This window comes from Cebus imitator, unplaced genomic scaffold (genome assembly GCF_001604975.1).
Source record: "Cebus imitator isolate Cc_AM_T3 unplaced genomic scaffold, Cebus_imitator-1.0 Scaffold1, whole genome shotgun sequence".
Lineage (NCBI taxonomy): Eukaryota > Metazoa > Chordata > Mammalia > Primates > Cebidae > Cebus > Cebus imitator.
In genome coordinates this window covers 11148215-11171216 of record NW_016107316.1, presented here as the reverse complement: position 1 = coordinate 11171216, position 23002 = coordinate 11148215, and positions in this window count along the sequence as shown.

The window sequence follows — 23002 nt, the reverse complement described above, 5'->3', positions numbered from 1 at the left end:
ATTCTATACTGATGAATCTTAAGAACATTCATTGAGAAAAAACAGAATTTTTAAGATAATGTATTTGATATGTTACCACTTCTATACATTTAAAATTTCTAAACAGTGCTTTATATTAATTACTATGTGTATAACATATGTGGTAAAAGTATAAAAATATGCCTGAGAGGCACACAGAACAATTTTTAATAGTGGTTGCATTTGGAAATGAAGAAAGGGAGTGGATTAGGAGTTAGGAGGTTGCTAACTATATTTGTAGTGTTTTATATCTTTTGAAAACAATTGCTCTTTCTGATTTACCAACAACAGCAAAATATGAATATGTATTAAATCTGGGAAGTGGGTACGCATGTCTGCTATATTATTTTCAACACTTTTTGCTATAGTTTGAGTGTTAGTGTCACCCCAAAATTCATATATTGAAACCCAATCACTAATAAGTTGATATTAGGTGGTGGGGCTTTTGGGAGGTAATTAGATCATAAAGTCAGAGCCCTTGGAATGGAATTAGTGTCCTTATAAAAGAGGCCCCAGAGAGTTGCCTTGCCCGTTCCATCATGTGGGGACACATCTAGAAGCCACCACATGTGAACCAGAAAGGGATCTCTTACCAGACACCAAATGTGCTGGTGTCTTGATCTTGGACTACCCAACCTCCAGAACTGTGAGAAATAAATTCGTTTATAAGCTACTCAGTTTATGGTGTGGTACTCAGTTGTTTATAAGCTACTCTGTTTATAGTATTTTGTTATAGCCGCCCTCTTGGACTAAAATACGTTTGTACATATTTAAAATAATTAATAATTTAAAAATTATTAATAAAAATGAAGACAGTAACAGATTAGAAAGCAATTTATTTACTGTAACCAAATATAAATAATTTCATGATCCCAAACATGATGGAAAGCTGGTTTTAACTTTTTACTTTAGTAGAAAAAAATGTAGACTATAGACAAAGAGGAACTTATAAGCCATGAATGCTATTTCGACAGTAAGACTTACTATTGTATAGTGTTTGGGATACCCTTTTAAAAGAACTTGAAAGAGAGGCTGGAGTCCCATCTGTCTGGAATGGTTTAGGCTAAAGCTTCTTGTTTTAACGATTCTTCTAATCAAAACTGTGACACCGCCCTGGGGCGAAACAAGGGGATCTATGTTGCCTAGGATTCTGCACTGAGGCTGGTGTACAAATGTCATCATATGGTCCACCATCCATGAAATCTATGAGCTGGAGGTCTGAAGTGTCAGTGACACGAACCCTCATTTTATAGGTGAGGAGGTGGGGAGTTATTAGGGGAGATGTTGCCATCTTGTTAGTAGCAGAGCCAGGGCAGGAAAGCTTGTTGACTGCTCACAGGATTTTTTTTTTTTTTTTTTTTTTTTAAAACCCCCTTTTCTTTTAAATTTTTTTTTTTTTTGTTTTTTTTTTTTTTTTTTTTTTTTTTTTTTTTTTTATAACACTCCATTGCATCTGAAATATTCTGACTTCAGGTATTTTTTTTTTTAATTTTTTTCTTCTTCTACTAGAAATGAAGGTGGCGTATGGAAGGGTGATTCTCAGAAGGAAAAATTCCCATGGAAGCCATGGATTCATTCATGACAAAATGTGCTGGCCTCTTTGCTTGAGGCAAGCCTTTGGAAGTTTCTTTCTTTTTTTTTTTTTGTGCACAGAAGAAAACTCTTTAGTAGTTTTCTTGAAAATACCAAGTTTCCTGACTGAGAGTGGCAAGCTATTTTCCACTTTGAAATTGGTAAATATAAAATATCAAAATAGTGCCTTGACAGATGGATATGTGCGCACAGGGGTTACTCACTTAACCCCACTAATAGCTAATACCAGAGGCAGAGGAGTGGAGATTAATGTCAGCAAACTGATACAAGCTGTCGCTAGTGTTTCTGAATTTCTTGGTCTTTACATTCACCATATGGTAAGTTGGAGAAAATCACTATATGAAAATATGATGACAAGATGAAGGTGATAAACCTAAAACACAAAGCAAAGGAGAGGTGAGCCCTTCACATCAGCTGGGGCTTTGATCTACATGTGTCCTTTCCAGAGCCACCAGCAACAAGTCCCTGTCCCAAAGGTGACCCTACAAGCTAAGCAACCAGTGTTTCCTGGGGCATAATGTTTTCTGTGTGCCAACGACTAAGGAATTTTTATAGCATTTGCACAGGCACATGAAGTCAGATCTAGTTTCGAATTCAGCTTTACCGCTAACAAATACCACTAACTAGCTGCAAGACTTAAGGCAACTTATTTGACTTTTTAAAGTTTTAGTTTCATCATCTGAAAATGAGAATGAGAATTGTAGTAGCTTCCTTAAATAGTGGTTCAGAGGATTAAATGGGACAATGTATGTAAAGCCCAGCTCCTAATGTGCCTGGCTCATGGTGAGTGTTCAGCAAATGTTGATGGTGGTTATTATCATAGCACACCTCTTGATGCATTTGCCATTGTCTTAGCCTGTTTGATGTTGCTATGATGGAATATCTGAGGCTGGATAATTTATAAAGAAAACAGGTTTATTTGACTCACATTCTGTTGGCCAGAAGGTTTAAAATTGGGCACCTGGTAAGGAGCTTAAGCTACTTCCATTCATCGTGGAAGGTGAAGGAGAGCTAGGGTGTGCTGAGTTCACATGGAAAGAGAGGAAGCGAGAGAGAGAGAGAGAGAGAGAGAGGCGGGGCGGGGGAGGTACCAGGCTCTTTTAAATCATCAGCTCTTGTGGGAACTAATAGAGTGAAAACTTGCTCATCCCTCCTCCAGGGAGGGAATTAGTCTATTAATTATGGCTCTACCCCCATGACCCAAACACCGCCTATTAGTCCCATTTTTAACAATGGGGACCAAATTTCAACATGAGATTCGGAGAGGGCAAACCTTCAAACTACAGCAGGCATGTCTGATGGAACCATCTATATGCTTTGATTGCTTGTTTATCCTAAACAGAAAAGCCCTTAGAAGCCCTTCTCCTGCTATAGAAGACATTCATGGGCCATCTTCCTTCCCTGAAGGGGTCTCTCTTGCCATCTTTGCTAGTGTTTCCCAGAGTCTGCTCTGAAGACTTTCTATCTAAAGTAGGATAAGAAGAGTTCTGTGACCAAAAGGCTCAGAAAATAAAGCCTACCTATGTTTCTTTTGAAGATTCATGATGTACACTTGCTTTGGTCTCCTGTAAAGAAACAAGTTTAATGTTGTTCAGTGTGGTGTTTCTAAAACTAACGGAACCAGGGGGATCCTGTTGGCGTAACTGCTGTTGCTACCCTACAGACCCTGATTTCTATGGTGCATCCCCTGGACCTTGCTGCCCTAGACTCTCTGTTGTCCATTTGTTGGTTATGCTCACTTGGAGGCCAGTGATGGGGCTGCTGACAGCCAGAAACCGCCCCACCCCACTGGCACTTCGGTGAGCTGGGCTTTTACTCAGGTACTCTGAGAACCCCCTTATGCTCCTTACTCCTAAAACTAGCGAAATACAGGAGGCTGTGCTCTCCAGATGTTTGCTAATCCCCTCTGAGTGTGCTGATATATGCAAGTATGCTGGTGTCACTCCGACCTGAGAAACAAGGAGACCGTATGTCTGTGGTGCAGCCGCAGCAGCATCTGGCAGGACCAAGGTTTCTGTGCACCAAAGGCTGATTCCAGGTTTGGTTCCCAGACTGTGGCTTCTGCATTCTGTGCTCCAGACAGCTAATGTCCCTGTTCACAGCCCTGGTTCTGAAGAAACCTGTCTTGATTTGAGTGGCAGCAAGTCCAAAACATAACTGGGCAACTCTGGTTCCTGCTTTTGCTCCCGTATCAGTTATACCCTGAAGTGGATTTTCTTCTCTGTCAGATTATAACAACATTATGCTAAGAACAGCCCAGATGAGTGCTGTCAAACCTTAACTTGCATATAAATAACAACTTTAATTTGCATGCCTGAAGGATCTTGCAAATTGGGATTTCCAACTTTTGAGATAGGGTTTGAGATTTGTAAATCAGCACAGACTGAAGTGGGTCACACTTGGAGTGGCAAGAACCTAGGTGTAAAGACTGACTTCTCCTGATGAGAATGTGTTGTGCATTCTGCCTAAGGGTTTTCAGGTTCTAAACAATTTAATAGATATTTCTCTCTCTTGTTAGAACCTTATAAAAATCCTATGAGATAGCCTAGCAGAATTCTTATATCCATTTAAAAAATGAAGACATTGAGATTTTGAGAAATGGAGTAACTTATCCTAGGTTAACTCATATGGAAAAAATCTGTCCAGGGCTTTACTGCAGCACAACTGATTGATTAAGGAGGCAGGAAAACTTATAGGCACTGGCTTCTGAGCTGCCAAAGCATTATTTACCCTTCTTTCTTGGTATGACCTTTGATCAAGATTATGTAAATGCCTATTACCACCTCTAGCTGACTACATTGCACGGAGGATAAAATTCTATTATGTATATCTTCATACTCCTAACAGCTCTTGACTGTGGGGTTGACTATGGGATTGTTGACTAAATGACTGGGTATCTGAGGGTGCTCACTTATTGTCAGTGAAGGATGACACTTTCTTTGGTTTTTATCTTTATAAGGGCACCTCATTGCTTATAGAAGGGGAAATGCAGGATTTTACTGAGAATAATAGCTTCTGTGCTGCTGCTTCTCAGAAGGGTATTGCTGTGATTTTAGTGTCCTGTTATATATAAATTTTCAATGCTGCAAAAGAAGTAGCACTCAAATATAAATTTCTGCAGCAAGGCAATTTACTTCTATAGAAGGGTGTGTCTCAGAGATGGAGCAATGGTGAGTGCACACCTGAACAAGGAAGGGAAAGGTGTTCTTATTCCTGATGCAGGTAGCCTCTACTGCTGTGTCATTCCCCTGTTGGCTAGGGTTAAACTGCACAGTCTAAGCTAATTCTGATTGGTTGTTTTAAAGAGAGCAGGGGTATGAGCCACAGTAGCTGGGTGGGTAGTTTGGCAAGAAGCAGGAAGGATGGTAGCAGGACAGGTCAGAGCAGGTGACCAGGGGTGACTCAGGTCAAAGCAGTTGACCAGGGCAGGTGACTGGAACAGGTGATGGGGATGAGTCAGGATGGAGCAAGGGACCAGGGGAACAGATGTGAACTACTGATTAGAACTGGTCTAAAAGGTTGCTTACTGAAACTACAAGGAAGTTAAACTTTAAAATGGAGAAATAAAGAATAAGACTGCTGAACATACTGACATACTGATTCTTTGAAGAGAAGCTTGGAGTTCACTATATCTAACAGTCCCCTCCAAAAAGAATTTTGAAATTTAATGTCCATTGTAACAGTATTACTTTAAGAGATGATTAAGCCATGAGGGTTCGGCCCTCATGAATGGGTTAATGCTGTTATTGTGGGAATAGGTTAGTTATTGTGGGAGTGGGTTCCTGATTAAAAGATGAAGTTCAGTTCCCATTTTTCTCTCTGTCCTGTGTTCTTGCTTCTGCTTTATGCTTCTGCCATGGGATGACCCTCACCAGATGCCAGCACCATGCTCTTGGAATTCCCAGGCTCCGTAACCCTGAGCCAAATAAGCTTCCATTCTTAGGAAATTATCTAGTCTGTGGTATTCTATTATTGCAACAGAAAATGGACTAAGGCAGAAGATTAGTACCAAGAAGTAGAGCTGTTGCTACGCAAAATACCTGAAATGTGGAAGCCACTTCGGAACTGAGTAATAAGTACAGGCTGGAAGAGTTTGAAGAAGAATGCTAAGAAAGCCTGGATTGCCATAAACAGAGCATTGAAGATGTTTTCGGTGAAGGGTCAGAAGGGGAGGGCCGCATGGAAAGTCTGACCTTCTTAGAGGTTTCTTAAGTGGTCATGACCAGAATGTTAGTAGACACATGGATAGTAAAGGCCATTCTGATGAAGTCTTAGATGGAAATGAGGAACAAAGGACTGGAATTGACAGTAAAGTGTATCCTTTTTATGTAGCTGTAGAAACTTGGTGGAATGGTGTCTGTGTCCTAGGGCTTTATGGGAAGTAGAACTAGGATATCTGGCAGAAGAAATATTTAAGCAACAAAGAAGTGAGGCTGCTGTGCGGTTACTTGTAACTGCATACGGTAAGATGCAAGAGCAAAGAGATGACTTAAAGATAAAATTTATAATGAAAAGAAAAGCAGAATGGAAATATTTGAAAATTTATAGTCTGTCCATGTAAAGAGTAAAAAAGCATGTTTGGGAGAGAATACTAAGGATGTGGCCAAGCCATTTTTGATAAAGAGACTATCATGGATAGAAGGGAGCCAGGTAGTACTTATCAAGACAACGGAAGAAAGACTCTGAAGGCCATCAAAAATCTCTGAGACTGCCCGCTTCTGTCACAGACTCAGAGCTCTAGGGGGGCAGAATGATTTCAGGGTGTAGGCCCAGGGTTCCTCTCATGGGCTTACTGCTCAGAGCTATCTCAGGTTTCTATGCTCTGCATTCTGGCACGGCACTCCTCTCTGCCCTAGCCATGACTCAAGTGGGCTCTTGTGTGGCTTGACCTGCCACTCTGGAAGGTGCATGCTATAAACCTTAGCAGTGTCGACTTGGTGCTAATTCTGTGGTTATGCAAAATGCCAGAGCTGTGGAGAAGGGCATCCTTCTGATTTTGTGGAGAGATATTGCAGAGGGCCTAGGGGCCCAGGCAGAAACCTACTGCAGGGATAGAACTGCTACAGAGCATTCCCACCAGGGAACACCTGGTAGAACCCAGAGAGCAAGGCCACCTCAGAGACCCCAGGACTTTCGAATCACTAATATGCAACTCCAGCCTGGGATAGCTGCAGGTACAAGACTCCAATCCTTGAGAGCTGCTGGGAAGGCTCAGCCCAGCAGAACCATAGGGGTGGGGCTGCCTGAGACGTTGGAAGCCCAGTTCCCACAGGAGTATGGCCAGGAAGCAGAATATAGAATCAAAGGAGATTATTCTCTTGCTTTAAGACTTGATGTTGTCTGGGGTGCGGTGGCTCACCCCTGTAATCCCAGCATTTTGGGAGGCCAAGGTGGGTGGTTCATCTGAGTTCAGGAATTTGAGATCAGCCTGGCCAACACAGTGAAACCCTGTCTCTGGTAAAAAATACAAAAATCAGCTGGGCATGGTGGCACACACCTGTAGTCTCAACTACTCAGGAGGCTGAGACAGGAGAATCTCTTGAACCGGAGAGATGGAGGTTGAGTGAGCTGAATTGCGCCACTGCACTCCAGCCTGGGAGACAGAATAAAACTCCATCTCAAAACAAAACAAAACAAAAAACAAACAAAGAAAAAGACTTAATGTTGGTTTCCCTATTGGGTTTGGACTTCCTTGAGACCTCTCACTCCCTTCTTCTTTCTTGTTACTCCTTTTTGCAGTAGGAATGTCTGTTCTAAGTCTGTCTCAGCACTGCGTTTGAGAAGTAGGTAACTTATTTTGATTTCACAGGCTTACAGCTGGAGGGGATTTGCCTCAGGATGAATTGTGCTTTGGGACTCAGCCATCCATATCGATTTAGATGAGACTTTGGACTTTTGAGTTTATGATGGAACAGGTTAAGACTTTTGGGGCTATTGAGATGGAATGAATGTGTTTTGTATGTGAGAAGGACATGAATTTTAGGGGCCAAGGGCAGAACGCTATGGTTTGAATATCCCCTCCAAAACTCATGTTGAAATTTAATTGCTATTAGAATTAATAGGTGAGGCCTTTAGGAGGCAATTAGGCCATGCGCTCTCCTCTCTCATGAATACATTAATGAAATGATCACAAGATTGGGTGTCTGATAAAAGGATGAAGTGTGCCCCCCATTTCTCTCGTCTCGTGTGCTCATAGGCTCTCTGTGCTACCTGGCATCTGAAGCTCTTTGGGATATAGGCAATGTGCTTTCTTCCATGAAGTCCTGGTTGAGTCTCCTTTGATAGCAAGTAGCCAAAATCTATTTGAGTTGGTTTAAACAAAATTATTTTTATTTTTGTTTTCGTATGAGGGGGGAAGGCTACTGGGATAGTTTTCAGAATCGATGGAAGAATAAGAAAGGAGCAAGGCAAAAATTCGGCTGGCATTTCCAGGAACCTCAGTGACCAGACCAGCGGCTTGAATGATAGGTCATTCTGTCTCCTCTCTTTTATTCACATTAAGGGGACATGGCTGTGGGAGCTTCCAGTTCATGTTTCACAGACCTGAGACCGGAGAGTAAAAAGCTCCTTTCTACCAGTTCTAATAAGAATCAAAATAAGAAGTCTTGAATTGGTTTCCCTTGGTGCAGTGTCCATCGTGGACCAGTTGCTGTGACCAAGAAGGTGGAGTAGGGTGGCTGTGCTACCTGGGTCAGATGCCCACTCCTTACCCATCCCTGCATCAGGGAGAGGTGATGAAGCCTCATGCCTGGCTCCCTTTCCCACCATGTGGACAGAGGGGTGGGATGACTCCCTAAAGACAAGGAGGCACCCATGGGAACTCTGGGGAAAGGAGGTCTGATTTGTTTTTTTGTAATTCGTCTTATGAAATCCTTTGTTGTAGTTGGTTGGGTTCTTGCTGTGCAATGCTTACATACTCATTGCCACCTCTGGGCTCCTGGGACTCCCTCCCTGTCCTGCTGCTTGTTTTGGATGCAACCCTGTATTTGTTTCCAAGGGTTGTAGTAGCAAAGCACCACACACTGGACTTAAAGCAACAGAAATTCATTCTTATAGAGTTTTGGAGTCTAAAAGTTTGAAACCAGCATGTAGGCAGTAGGCAGGTTGATTCATTTTGGGCACTCTGAAAAAAAGTGCCCCATGCCTCTCACCTGGGCATGCCTGGGCTTGTGCACGCCCCACTCTAGTCTCCACCTCCATCTTCACATGGCTGCTGCTATGACATGGCCGTCATCTCTCTGCGTATCTCCTCTTTCTATGAGGACACTAGTGATATTAGATGGAGGACCTCCTCCTGCAGCATAGCCTCATCCTTACTAGTTATACCTGCAGCCATCTTCTTTCCAAATTAGGTCCCACCCTGAGGTATGGGGGGTGGAACTCTAACATATGTTTTGGGGGAACACAATTCCACCCATTTCCAGCCTCCAAGAGGAAGCCCAGCTCCTTCAGGAGGCCTTTGCTGACCCTCCCAGGTCTGGTCCATTTCTCCTAGGAGCTCCCATTGTCTTGCTTGTGTGGCTGCTGTATGGCGTTGGAACCTTGAGCTCTCTGTGGACACCTCAACTTTTTGCAAGACCGAAGTTCCTTGAGGGCAAAAATTCAGATCTTTATAATATTCCTGTGGTGTCTAGAAAGGTGCCATGTGAACACTCAGTGGATGCCAGGGAATGAATGTGGGGGTGACTGAGTGGATGTCAGGGAATGAATGTGGGGGTGACCGAGCGATAATGAGACTTCTTCAAATACTTCCAAACTTTCTTCTCCATCTGCCAGCCTAAAAGGTAACTGGGCAAAGGTGATATCTATCAGTCTTTTGAGTTCAGCTGCCCATGCAGAATCACTGGAGGAGCCAGGAAAGCACCCCTGCTGGCTTCAGGTTTCCTCTGAGACCTCAGGCCATGGGAGAGCTCCACGGTCATGCTCTGGGCTTGGCCTCATTGAGGTCCAGCCATGCTGCCTCAGCCTGTGGACTTATCTTGGGTTGGGAAGGCAGGATGACGGGACAAACCACTTTTGAGATGCGTGTGTATTTGTTCTTGATCTACAAGGCTAGGTATGTCCTGGGACTCAGGAAACTCAGTGTTTGAAACTTGCTTTCCATTAATGTCCTGCCTGTACCAAGCTCAGATTCTTCCAGTAGGGTCTCCAAGGAGGAGCATTTTCATACAAAGGGATGGGCAGGCTCTGCGTCAGCTGTCAGCACCTGGAAAAGCAAAGGACTCGGAATGCTCTGTATTTAGTTGGTGATAGTGAGATGTCACAGAGTTACTTGGGGAAGACAACAGTCATCATGGACAATGCTGTGGTCAGGAACTGCTCACCATCCATGATGACGAGGGGCTGACCAGCAGGAGATCAAAGCTGGCAGGCGCCTTGGCTGGGGTGGTAGCCGGCCATTGTGCTCCGTCCTCCCTGCCCCGCTCCATAAACCATCTGTGTCAGGCTGGCATCTCCAGCAGGCCGGTGGTGCAGAAGGGAGCACGTGCAGCCATATTTCAGCCTGGACACCAGGACTTTAATGTAAACGCCTGCGTGTCTGGTGCTGAAGTTGCGCTGAAGCTGATTTGTGGCGGTCTGAATTTACGGCCTCGGAGGACAACAGCATCCACCAACTAGACCCATATGTGTTCAGTCCCCAAGCCTGCGTCTCAGAGAACAGCACGGGGGGAAGGATGCGGAGGGGGGTGAGGAGGGAGATTTTATTACAGTTCCCAGCAATAGGTGGTGAAATAGACCCTCACACAACAGTTTCTCAGTGGCATTTTAAGGGCATCCACACTCTCCCACAACTCATCCTCCTTCTCTCTTTCACCCAAGGTTTTCTGCACAGCCTTGAGCTTGCAGAGATTTATAGAAGAAACTCAAAATCACAAACATCCTACTTTAGGAGGCTGGTACCCCAAAGTCACCTGCTTAGCCTGGAATTCCCAAGAACCCTTAATCTCATGACACCAGCTCTGAGCTTCAAAGAGAGCAGGGCTCAGTTTCCCTTGTGGGTGGGACTGGATTGCTCTGCTCCCAGGCAAGCACAGAAAGACCCTATAGAAGGACATAGGGCCTGACTCACATAATGGGAGGGACTGCTTCAGCAGAGCTCAGCCTCCCAGAGTCTCTCCTGCAGCTGCTGCCATGTGACAGGTTTGATCTAAGGCAGGAAGATGAGCCAGCTCTCCACCAAGCCCTCTGGGTCTGAGATCCAGAAACCCAACGGTTAGTGAACGTTTAAGCAGCTTTGCACTAGGCCTAACTCTATCAGGTTATGAATTACTCTTTCTTTCCCCATAAAGAGAGTCTAAAATGCTTTCTCCCAGGTGTAGGTGACATAAACTTGTTCAGACTCTCAGCACCTGTCCTGAGAGCAGATATGCAGAGTCTCTGGGTTGAGTCCATGAGGGCACCACAGGATGGAAGGGGAAATGGGCAGAAGAGTCTGCGCGTGGGTCATAGTTGCCAGGCCTGTGCTCTATCTTCCCTCCGGGAAACAGAAGGTATGGATGCTCCTGGGCATCTAACTCTTTCTTGATCAGTCCTTGTCAGGTAGCATTCTCTGCGGGGAATTTAGCCTCTGTGAGTTAGAGGTGTATGCATATGTACACGAAGAGAGATGGTGATAGCAAGGCAACAGTAGAGATGAGGCCTGACAGCTAGAAAGTCCTCCTGAATCAGAGGAAGAGGACTTCGTTCAAAGCAACAGCCCTGCTATGTCCTGGCAATGTGTACTCAGGCCAGTCACTGTGCTCTCTGAATGTGAAATTTCTTTGCTAGAAAAATAGATACTAATTCCTGCCCTGCTTACCATCTTCATGGGGTTGTTAGGATGACAAAGGAGAGGATGTATATGCAACATCATTCCATAGGCTATAAATAAATAAACGAAATGGTGTGTGTGTGTTGGAGGGGGCGGGGTATTATAAACTCATAGGAAATCAGTAATGGCTTTAGAGCTCACCAGGCCCAATCCTCTGATTTTAGATAAGTTCAGAAAAGTTGAGAGGCTTGCTAAGGACACACAATATTAGGCTGATGAAGTAAGTAGTTAAATACAAAATAAGGTGGAACTCATACTTATTTGGAAATTTAAAGACATTCAGAAAAAGAACTCGTCTCTGCTATCTACTCTTAAAACAAGGCAGCACCATGGAGCTGCTTTTTAGCTTTGTTTTGTTTTCATCACAGCTGTGAATGTTTCTGTCAACATTATTCCAAACTAATGCTAGGTTTGGATTTCTAACTGCCATAAAATCTCTCAACAAAGACACCAGGTTCCTCTATGTGGCTTCCTTGGTTTCTTCCCTGACCACCCTGCTACTCTGTGACCTAGGAATGTGATCCAGGGCAGGAGAACAAGGGACTCACCAAGAAATGCTCACATTGGAGAACGATCCTGACCTCCGGATAACAGAGTGTGGATCACTGGCAAATTGCTTAAGATAACACTGTGGCAGAGAAAGTAATGTTCAGTTAAAAAAAAACACTGGCATCAGTTCTTTGAGGGAGAGAATTGTCTTTTGTTCTGCTAAATACTTTGATGACTTTTTGGAGTATGGAAGGTGAGCTTCACCCCCAGGACATGGCTTAACTGAGCTAGACTGGACGTGACTTCAAACCTTGGCTGTGCATTAGAATCATCTGAGGAGCTTTGAAGAAAATATGCATGTGTGTACCCTACCTCCACAGCCTCTGATGTGATTGGTCCATGTATGGATATCTAAAAAAAAAAAAATTCCCAGGAGATGTGATTCCCCTGAGCCAGGGCCAAACAAGAAGGCCAGGTAGAATAGTGACAGAAGTGGAGGGGCTGATGCCTGATGGGAGACAAGAGAAGGAAACGGAGATCAATCTGGGTGGAAGCGGGTTGGAGCTCTTTGCAAAGAGATGACAGTGAGGAGTTTTTAACAGGTAAGGGCTGTTAAATAAGGAGTCACTGGCATTGAATTTTAGGTTGTTTGCTGTGCTGCAGTGCAACCCTACCCTATTCTTGAAATCCCCATGGAAGGTCTCTACCTGCCAAGGCTAGTGTCCATAGTACTGCAGGGGATATGCAAAAACTAACGTAGGCTCCAGTGATGGGCCAGGAAATTCTGACACCTGCAGAAGATGAAAATTGGAGCAGGGTCGAGAATTCCGGAAGTATGGGAAATTGGAGCTAGAGGGAACTGGGACACATAGAGCCGCCCTAAGAATCCTTGGAGATATTGCCAGAGATGCTGGGGCTCCTACTGTTGGTGGGCAAGGCATTCAAGGTGATTTTATTTTAGTCTCAATAGATAGCCACCAAGGGCATGAAGACTTGCAAAGAGCTGAGACCTAAGCCAAAGAATAATAAATAATTCACCATCTTCCACCTTTCACACTCCACGTGTGGACTGTTTTATAGCTATCACAGTTCATTTGCATTCTTCTTGTTTTGAGGCTTTTAACAGGCCTCAGGGGTGGGTGAAGAGAGAATTTGTCACATTTAATTGCTGAGGAAAGGTAGTCTTCGGTAGCTGGAAGATTGTGTACAGCGAGTTACAGCAGTGGTGGAGCCGTGGCTCCTTGTCTGAGCTTGGTGATCACCCCATCATTCCAGGCTGACATTGGTTTTTCTGACCACCTCAGCACTGGAGGGAGATCTTCTAACTCTGTTTTTAAATAATGTGAGTTCCAGATTCAACAGTCATTTAATCTCTTCTCATTCTTCCATTTTCTATCTCCTCTCTCTTTTCTCTCCTTTTCCCCTTCTTCACCCCTCCTCCCCATTTCCCCAGTTCCCCATCTCCTCACCCTCGTCTAGCCATCACCTCGTTAACATTTACAGGGCCATGCTCTCATTGGATGGACCTCCCCCCAGAGTAGTAGCTTCACTTACGAAGTATGTACAAAAATGTTTTCTAGCTCTTCTTCACTATTTGGTCTTCATTGTTTCTTTATCCCATTCCAGGATGAGTCAAATGTTCTTACCAGCATGTATTGCGGAATCACCCGGCCTGGAATTGGAAAACAATTGCCCTGCCTATCTGTAAAGAGCTTCCTGGGTTTGCTCACGATCACCACAAATTGTTGATGTAACACTCATTCTCGGCAGATACTGAGTACTAAATATGCTAACTGGTTTCAGCTGACCTTTACTCTAGATTTTTTTTTTTTTTTTTTTTTTAAGAAGAAAGGAATGGTGACCCATTTTTCCCACATGGAAGTAAATAGCTGAGTGTATTTTATGCCCAGGTGTTTGCCATATAGCTTGATAGAAAACCATGCCCTGGAAAACTATAAGCCAATCTAACTTATAGAAATAAACGGAGTGAGAATCATTATTTTTTATTGGTACCACTTAATGTAAAGAAAATGCACATTTTCCAAAAATATGGAAAAAACCTTTCGTTTGCCTTATTGGGTCCAAATGTTAGGTTTAAATTATTTTACTATGCAAACTTTCTTTCATATCTTGGCAGTAGTGATTTCCATTTTTATTCCTTTGGTATCCATAATCTTATGAGAATCAAAAACATATGCTTTGAGATCACCGGACAGCTCCTCCTCCAACATGTAAAAAATGCACAGGGAAGGTTATTGCTCTGGTAGCAAAAACACCAGGAACGCTACAGGAGAAAATTATGAGGACATCTAGGCTGGATGCGAAAGAGGTTCAAAGGTACATTCTGGTTTTCATGCTTTTGATTTGCAAGTCATTAAGCTGGAAGAGCCTCTGCCTCCTGCTGACTGCCACTAGGAGTGAAATTTTTTCTTCCCTATTAGGGGATGCTTATTCAATAACTCCAGATTTGTAGTATGTGAGGAGAATGAGAGGTTTGGATTCTCCAGTGCTTCTTGAGATGGGGCACTTGTCACTTGGAGGAGTAGGTTAAGAGTAGATGGACTTCTGGCATTCCTTTGTCTGCAGGAGGAGGGGGTGTTTGGTAGAGTAGGAGCTGCATCATGGGGGTTTCAATCTCAGGAATTTTAGGCTCACAGAGATCAAGATGCGTCAATAAAAAGATTGAGTGCTTTTAGAGAACAAATTTTGAGAACAGTCAGATATTAAGGGAAGGGAAGGTGAGAAGGCATGCGGAGAAGAAGAGAAAGGGCAGATGGAGGCTCAGCATCCCCCAGGGGTAGGATGTCCAGGGTTCGTGTCGGCCTTGCCTGCGCACTGGGCTGTAGTCCAGCTCTTGTGTCAGCAGGTTACACAGTGCTTCAGGGATCCTCACTCAGCCAGCCTCATTTTGCAATGCTTTAAATCCTTTTAGTGGGAAGTGATGCTTCAGCGCAATGTCAGAGTGATGCCAGTGTAGGGTGGGAGCAAACTGACATAGTGCAATGCTTCAGACCCTAGATGTACCCAGAGAGATAAAAGACATGATTCTAGTGCTGTCAGTTTGAGCCTTTTATTCCTCCAGAACAGAATGTACCATCTGTTGAGTGGATTTAGATTCAGAGCTGGAAAATCTTAAGGCCTCTACACAGCAAGCATGGTGGCTGGACACCTGTATAGAAATGGCTTCATAGGCCTCTCCTGTGTGCTGGGGCTGTAACTTGGAGGACTGGGCTGGCTCACAGTTTTTCTTATTCCTTGCTGCAGGAATAATCCATGAGAGCCCTAAAAGCACTGGATTTAGAGCAAGGGGTTCAACTGGAGTTTTTTGATCCCGTTGATTTTAGTGGGTTCATAAACCCTGTTTGTGGAATATTACACCCAGATCTGTGTATTCCAGAGATACAAAACTTTCATAACATGCCATATACATTTTTGACTCCAAAAAAAAAAAAAGGCTAAAAATCTCTAAAATGGGGAATTATCTACTTTTGGTGAAAATAGAGTAGCGCTTACTATTAGTTGGAATCTTTTTGTTTTCAGAAGCTGGGGCTGGAGATGTTCTTCTAACTGCGTCTGCTTTTCCCACTCTGTCTTTGTCTTATCCCCTCAAGCAGAGTTGGTGGCACCAGGACCTGAAGTTTTCTACCTCTTTTCCTTCGTGGGCTACTCTCATTACCCTGGCCAGGATGTGGGGTTGGTAAAAAATAGGCCCCTTCTACCTGACATTGGTAACTCTAGGCACAGCCCTGAACATCTGAGTTCTAGAGACCAGAATTTCATGTTAATTGTTAAGGTGATTGTTGAGGGTTTTTCAATGCACTACAAATCTGCTGCTTCTTTTTCTGATTCAAACCCAAGGACTATCTAGTGCCCTGGCTGCAGACAAGAGGATCCTGTGATTTTGTTTTTCCAGTGATATTTGCTAATGGTTTCTGTGGTCTACTGGTCTCTTTTGATGGGTAAGTGAGCTCATTTTTCAGGACCTATGGAGCCCAAATCAGGCATTTAAGACTATACCTGACATAATGGCTGACCTGTCCAGCCTGAGGTCTCTCCTCCCCTGTCCCAATTTCCCTTCAGGCCAAGCCTCTAATGTTTCCTGTGACACTCAGGGCCACACCATTCCCCTGCCTCCTTCTTTGTACCTGCTGTGTTCGCCTTGGCCTTGCTCTGTGTACACAGCCATATGCCCCACATTTTCTCTGTCCTTGAGTTTGTGATTAGTGAACAAGTGTTTTGATTGACAGGCCATTCTTACCATATTTCTGCAGCTCATGTGCTACATTTTATCCTCAGCAAAGTTACCTTGGAATGATCTTTCTTTCCTAGTCCTATTGGGAAACTCACTCTTGTTTCAAAATCAACACAAGCATCATATTCTCTATGAAACTATGTGATCTCCCTAAGCCAAGCTGTTCCCTCTCTCTTTTGAGGCCCCTTGTACCTGGGGGGGGCACGTGATGATTATTGCCCTGCTTTCTCTGTATTGAACTTTTATCTCTACATGTCTGGGAGTGCCTCTACAAATAAACTTCTTGAAGACAGAAATTGCATCTTAATTACTCTGCCTTTTCCTACATTTCCATATCCTGCGCTCAGTAGGTGCTTAGTAAATGTTTCTGAATGAAAGAATAAATACATGAATGGCAGTCACTCATCTAAGCCCTAATTAGTTGTAAGGATGAAGAAGAAATGCACTCTACTCATAAAGAAGCAAATATAATTGAAGTAACGCAGCTATTCTAAATATTTTTTTACATTTTATCAATTAATCTTTGTGTTATATTGGGTTGATGCAAAAGTAATTGTGGGTTTTTTCCATTAAAAGTAATTAAAAAACAGGGCACAACACCTGACTCCATGATCCAGACCTGAGTGCCAATATCTGAGTTAGATACCATCTGCCCTCCATTCCAAGACCCTCCTCAAGGAGCATATTAAAAGTAATGGTAAAACTGCAATTACTTTTGGACCAACCTAATAAAAGTGAAGAGAAAGTTTACAGTTGTATGGTAAATAACCAAATGGAATAATAAAGACCCCCTTATACTAGGGATCCCTGACCTGCATCCCTCACTTGCCTTACTTTCTAACATTGACTAAGAGTGCCTCCTGCATGGCCATCAGCTCACTGACCTCTAAAAACAAGCACAGTCTCTTTGCCAAAAAAGACCTTAAAAATACTCAGGGGAAGCACCTGCAGCATTTGGGAGGTAACGTGTTGCATTTCTTTGGGTGGAGAAGGGTTTTGTTGATCATGATTCAGGAAGCAGGCTTGTGTATATCTGTCCTGCTTCCTGAATGAGGCGAGTTACTGGTGGGACAGCCTGGACAGATGTAAGAGTCCCACCAGGAACTCACCTCATCAAGACCCCAGTCTTCTCCCAGGAGGGCTCACATTGTTATCTCAATGGCTCAGCCTCCTTGGTCTTCAGGTTTCCTCTGCAAGCCAGATTTTCACTCATTCAGGATGGTTCCTTCTGCTGGTCCAAGTCATGCTCAAAATTCTCTTCATTAGGAGATATCAATGAAGCTTAAAGGCATGCATGGAGCATGCTAGCAATCAAGCAGACTGGAGGATCATCACATGCAGAAAGCTGGAAGCTGAGGGAACTCAGTGGTAGTCTTTCTGCCCAACCCCCCACCGTATTTCCCTATCATTAGCCCCTGCCGAGTTCCTTGGTATCCTGGGTCCCACTTTTCTTAACTACAACATGGGAATAAAAATAGCATTTCCACTTGCCTCTCAAAGTTATTTTGAGGAGCAAATGAAATAAAGGCTTAAAACATATATCTAACATACCATATTTGTTTGTCTTCTCACTGTATCCTTGGGGCCTAGCTGGGAGCCAGAACATAGAGGTGGTTCAGATCCTGGGGAAGTGGATGGCTTTGAGAAACAGAAGAGTATCATGGTGTATGTGACTCTGGCGCCAACCATCTTCGTTTAAGATCCTGCCAACAGCTCCTTCAGCTCCAGCCTCTGGTCTCTCTAGGGCTCAACACCTGACTCCATGATCCAGGCCTGAGTGCCAATATCGGAGACAGATACCATCTGTCCTCCATTCCAAGACCCTCCTCAAGGAGCATATTTCTTCTACAATTCACTAGAGGAAAAAAAAGGAAGGAAAAAACCTGAAAACATGAAGGAGCATATACTTCAAATAACTGCCATCACTCCAATAAAACAGAAATCCTTCAGGCCACAGGCCCCAGCAATTCTCATGACCCAGGTCCCCACACATTGCTAGACAGGTGGGAAGCTCTGATTTGACTGCCCTGGATCCCCAGCCACAGGCTCTCTGACTCACCCAGACAGTGTTTCCTAGCTGGTAAGGAGAAACCTTCCAAATGGGTGATCCATGAGTATGTTATACAGGAATTGATAAGTAATTTCACCTTAAAATGAATGCTTTTGGAGTAAGACAATATTATTGAAATAATTTAAGTTTAACCTTTAAAACTCTAAATAAAAGTACTTTAATGGTTATTCACATTCTGAAACCACATTTCTTAATTTTGAAGATAGGTTCAAGAAGGGGGAAAAACCCCACAAAGATGGTTGGAAAATTTCAAACCGAGTATTTAATTTTTACATGACTTAGGCTGAAATGCTCTGTGATCTATAGGTCTGTGAAGGTTAAAATTCATCAGAGCACATAGTTTCTTCAAGAAAAATCACAACTGGGGGCTTAAGAAGGATGTTTTCAGTGGCACATGATTGCTGGGGGAAAAGCCTTGTTTTAAACAGACAGAAAGTGAAACTGATATTCTTCATGCATTTCTTTGAGCTGCAGCCTGATCTGGCATTCATTGAAACCAAATATTGCTGCTGCTCTGCCTCTGCTGTAGCAGGACAAATCAGAAGGCACCCAAGAACAAAACATGAATTACAAGCATTCAAAGACACTTGATGTGGATTCAGGCTGAGCCTACTGGAGAGCATCCCCAAACTATGTGCTCTGTGTTTCACAGAAACCACAGTTTCTCTTCCCCATCCCCCAACTCCAGTTTCACCAAAGGCAGCATGATATGACGACATAAGAAATATGGGCTTTGGGGGGGTTGCCGGCTGAGGTTTGTGTCTCACCGACTTTGCTTGCTAACTATGGTATCCTGAACAAGTTCTTTGGTTTCTGAGTTTCAATTTCATCTGATGTAAATAGGGTTAGTTATTCCCAATTATTTCAAGGTCATTATGAACATTAACAGTAATTACCATTGGGAAAGCCTCTAGTATAGCTTCTGGGATATGAAAAGTATTAAGTAAGCATCCTTTGACTTCTTTGCACTATAATTTTTATTAAAAATTTATTATGTAATTGGTCCATTAAGACACAGAAAAATCTCCTAGAGCTTATAATGGAATGATCCCTTGTCCATTCCACTGGCTTACTCCGCTGACTATGTAGGGTGGGCACTGAGGTGTCGTACGGCACTAGGGGCCATGCTGCCTTTGGTCCTGCCAGTCAGAACATGGGAAGGTGAAAACTGCAGCACAGAGGAGGTAGGGGACTTGAGCGTAGGAGAAGACTACCCCACCACCCCCTTTGCTCACCATAAGGACATCTGAGCACTCTTCCCTCTGCCATTCTGCTCCATGTGAACATGTATGTCCCACATATGTGTTTTGCTTGTTCATGCCAAGTGGGCCGTAGCAAAGCATGAGTTTGCAATTTAGTGTCACCACCAGGACCTAACACATGGAACGAGTTTGACATTCACTTGTAGAAGAAGAGGAGAGAATTGGAAATGGATTTGAAGGAGGACTGAGCAGAGGATAGAAGTATAGTCAGAGCTTGGTTATGGAAATGTAGAGAAGGGAAGCCACTGGATGGGATTCCTATGGTCACTGAGGTTTTAGGGTTGCTCTGAGGATACTCCAGACATTTAGCACAGACATGCAGAGCAGACTGCAGGGAGCTCAGTACTTCAGGTCCACTAAAAAGATTTCACCTTTATAGATTCTTCTTTCAGTGTTTCACCTTTACCTCTAAATGCACAAGAGGGGTTTCTGCCTTCTATGCATCACAGTTCAAAGACAACACTACTTACTCATAAGCCTGGCTCCAATAAGGGGCTCAATTATCAAATAAAGGGCTCAATTATGAGGCTTCCCCTTCATTTACCCCTATACTCTGCTGACCTCATGACTCTCTGACCTCACTGAGATGCCTGATCCATTGATCCTGACACCTTCCCACTCTCTCACCTTCCTTGTGGCTTCAATCCTCTCCTGATCAAGCTGTGGCTCCTTTATCAGTGCCATATTCACTATTTTGAAAAGTTACTACCTCCCTTATTTCCTTTCCCTCATATCACCCTTGCCCCTAAGCTCCCAACCTGGTTAAACTCGGCCACTCCCTTCCACTCAGTTGTACCTGAGCATCTCTATGCTACCAGAGTGGGGAAAAACCCATCATGTCAACTGGGCTGATTGAACTCTCTTTAAACTAATGACCACAAATCTCAAACTTCATATCTTCTCTTATCTCCAGAAACCTCCAAAGAGCCACGCTTTAGACTGATGAATTTGCCTCGTATGATAACAAGAAATAGATGTATTACAGCTCTCATGTAAACAAAACCCTTCAGTGTGCCCTGGAGAAACCATAGTCTATCTGTATAAATGGCATGTTATTTTCACTAATGTATGGATTAAAATAGAGTCCCATTCTACATATAAGCCCAAAATGAAAGAGCTCTAACTTCCACCACTAAGCTTTGTCAATTAGGGATGAAGTCCTCCTCAAATCATATTGATTTTTCTCAGCAACAATCTTCGATTGACATCTGTGAAATTCTCATCTTTCATCCCTTGTCCATGGCCTTCAGAACCACCTGATGGTAGCTCGGCACTAATAGTGACCATTCTGAGGACATCAATGTCTATTCCAGGGATGAATTTGCAGCAGTCTCTTAAACTCACTAATCTCTGGAGGTTAAAACACTCTGATTCTCTGCAAGAGTTCAGGAGGGAAAGACCTCCTCTGTGTCTCTGTGGTATGGTAGTTTAAAACAATTTACAAATGGTAAATTGTTTTCCATTTCATCTACTTCTAGGTCACTCATAGTTACTAAATATTAACCGTTAATCTCAGAGCTTTTATTTTTCCTTCTGGAAAAGAGATTGACTATGGGATTAATTAGTTATTATTTTTTTTGAGACAGAGTCGTGCTCTGTCACCCAGGCTGGAGCACAGTAGTGAGATCTCGGTGCACTGCAACCTCCACCTCCTGGGTTCAAGTGATTCTCTTGCCTCAGCTTCCTGAGGCTAATTTTTGTATTTATTAGTAGAGACAGGGTTTCATCATGTTAACCAGGCTGGTCTTGAACTTCTGACCTCAGGTGATCCACCCATCTTGGCCTCCCAAAGTGCTGGGATTATAGGCTTGAGCCACTGTGCCTGACTGGGATTAATTAATTTTTTTTTGGTATTGTTTTGTTATGTTTTGTGAGGATAAGAGGGCATTTTGCCAGATATAGTGTCTACTCCTCCAGTGATGGATGATAAAAGTCTGGTGGAGCCGGGTAAAAATTAGGTTGTTTCTCTTAGTCTCATCTTTATAGGTTATCATGCAGTAGAAGTAAAGCCACTGACACCTCCAGTGAGAGGACTGGGGCTTGGCTTTTCATTTGTTAAATGAAAGGTTTTGATTAAATGATTTTTAAGGGTACTTTTAGCCTAGGAAAATCAACAGCTTGAATGATACTGCAAATGACAACATTTAACAAGGTTTTAAGCTTCCTGAAAAAGAAAGTCCTGACTAGAAAGTCCTAAGGAAGCATGCCAAAGGTCCCATCGATTTCCTGGTAAGAAAGCCAATCAATGGAATAACAATAACATCTCTGTTGTGATGCATCACAGCTGTTTAAGTCACAATTGAGTCAGTGGGCAATACTTTTATATGTCTTGTTTAATAGGGAAAAGCCGAACAATTCAAGGTTGGGATGGTGGGAGTGGGTATTGTACCTCCTTTGAAGAATGATTTAAAAAGCAAGCAAAATACTGATGTTAATTATAGACACCAACTATAGGACCTTGGGCCTATCTCTCTGAACATTGGTTTCTTCCTTTATAAGATAGGCAAAAACATAATTCATATGTCTTTGATTGTTTTGAGGATTGAATGAGGATTGAATATTTAAAATGATTAGCACATGAAAAACAAATGCTGTAAACAATATTGATTATATTATTTATTATAATTATTCTCAATATTGAGAGTTTAAAGGAGGTTTTGTAAAGGTGATAATAGATTTGGGGGTACAAGGTCTTTTCTGGTACCCCTGATGTCAGGGTATATAGTTACTTCTCTGCTCACCAAGTTAGCTCTAGCTATGAACCTCACATCCCACCTCTGCTCAGCCCTCGAGGAGATTTCTTTTCTGTGATTCAAAATCTTGGAAGACCTCATCTCCACTTCTGGTGTTGGGTCAAGGGGATATCACAGATGCTGGCTTAGGCTCCCTGGGGGATGGAGTATGGAATGAATGCTTCCTTCATACTACAGTCAGTGAGCTTCTCTTCTCCCCTTGAGATGATAGAAAGGGCTGCACTTATTTTTTTCCAGCATATTTATTTATTTATTATTATTATTATTATTTTTACTTTAGGTGCATACTATATCTAGCATTTCTCCCCATGCTATCTCTCCCCACCCCCCACACCCTCCCACCCCCCGCACCCTCCCCACCCTCTGCTGTCTCTCCCCTAACCCTGCAACTGCCCCTAGTGTGTGATGCTCCTCTCCGTAAGTCCACGTGTTCTCATTGTTCAACACCCACCTATGAGTGAGAACATGTGGTGTTTGGCTTTCTGTTCTTGTGTCAGTTTGCTGAGAATGATGATTTAAACATAAATGCAAGCTTGGCTTCAAAAGGTCCCCACTTCTACCCAGGTCCTGATTCCTCATGTCTCTTGGCAGCTTGAACAGTTGAAGAACTTACCCACTATTCTAGAAACCTGTCACACAATCACATTTTCCTTTAAACCTTTGTGTTCTGACAGGATTATGTAAATCCTGAAAACCCCAAGCCACGGATCCCCTTGCCTATGGCATTCTTGGCCTTTTGATTGATAGTTAACT